This window comes from Sorex araneus, chromosome 4 (genome assembly GCF_027595985.1).
Source record: "Sorex araneus isolate mSorAra2 chromosome 4, mSorAra2.pri, whole genome shotgun sequence".
NCBI lineage: Eukaryota > Metazoa > Chordata > Mammalia > Eulipotyphla > Soricidae > Sorex > Sorex araneus.
The window spans coordinates 113,431,042-113,432,507 of NC_073305.1; the positions used below are offsets into that span (position 1 = coordinate 113,431,042).

Sequence of the window (1,466 nt, forward strand, 5' to 3'; positions counted from 1 at the left end):
GCTAATGGATCATATGCAGTGCTCACAATCTACCTGGGATCAGCCACATAATCCCTGTAGCATGTCTTTGGTCCTGGACTTCCTCTCCTTTTTAATCTGTATGCTTACCTTATTACAATGTTTAGAAATGACAGAGAAAGGGAAAAAATTACAATGTCATAAATAGGAAAGAGTTTATTACTACTAAATTTATTAAAAATACGTTAAAAGGCAATAAAAGAAAGCTACAAACATCTCTATACCAGAGACCCAATAACTCACATCAAATGAACCAATTGCTTGAAAGATACAAAGTATAAAAATTTATGCAATGGGAAATAGTTCAAGTAGGCTAATATCTAATAAAAATTAAATTAACAATCACTTTATTTTTCCCGTGGGATGCCAGGACCATTGATCACCAGCTGCCCACTGACAAAAAAATTATGCTTCTGAAATCTCTTAATGTTGATTCCTTATGAAGGCAAGCAAACTGCCTTACATGTACCACTCACTTTTTAAAACTATAACATTAGTCTTAATAATAGTAAATTCTACAAAATAATTAAAGAATAAATACAAATTACCCATATTCTCTTCTAGAAAATAGTAGTGTAAATATGTCCTAACTCAGTTCATGAAGTATTTTACTAATATTAAACCTTAACAAAATATATTATCATTATATATTTATTTTATATATTAATGTTAATTATTACCTAGTTGGCACTAATAGTAAAGTGTTCCAAATAAAACTATAGGTCAATATCTCTCATGAACAGAGATTGAAAATTCTTATGAGAATTGTGCCTAATAAAATCTAATGACGTTTAAAACATCTAGTATTACAGAAACAAAGAAGTAGTTTGGTGGGCAATGTGTAGGGCAATTGCCTTGTATGTGCCTGACCCAGGTTTGGTCCCGAGCATCCCATATGTTCACTGGAAGTGATTCTGGTGTGTAGAGCCAGGAATAACCCCTGAGCACCACCAGCTGTGGACCCAAAACAAAAAAAAATAATTACATAGCAAAATCAAGTGTTATTTATTCAAAATATAGAAAATTGGCTTCAATATTCAAAAAATTAATTCATTAATGTAATCACCTACAACAAGAATCTAAAGAAGCAAAATTGTATAATCACATCATTAGATTTAGAAAATCATATGGTAAAATCCATTACTCATTCAGGATTTCACAAAGACTTTTAGAACACTAAGACTGAGTGAATGCATGGTATCCCTTAACTTAATAAAGAAAAATCTACAAAACCTTGCATCCATCTTACTAGATGGCGCCAAAATTGGACTCTTTCTCCCTGAGAACATTAAAACGGAATGCTATCATTCTCACTGCTCCTATCCAGTATCTCATTGAAAAACCTCTCCATTTTCTAAGACTATCACACACACACACACACACACACACACACACACACACACACACACACACACACCATTCATGCACATATTCACTGTCACTGTCAT

At 32.6% G+C, this 1,466-nt stretch overlaps 1 pseudogene; it reads right to left on the reverse strand.

Moving 5' to 3' along the window:
- Positions 1-377: 377 nt before the first annotated feature.
- On the reverse strand, positions 378-499 carry LOC129404710 (U11 spliceosomal RNA; annotated as a pseudogene).
- Positions 500-1,466: the final 967 nt, after the last annotated feature.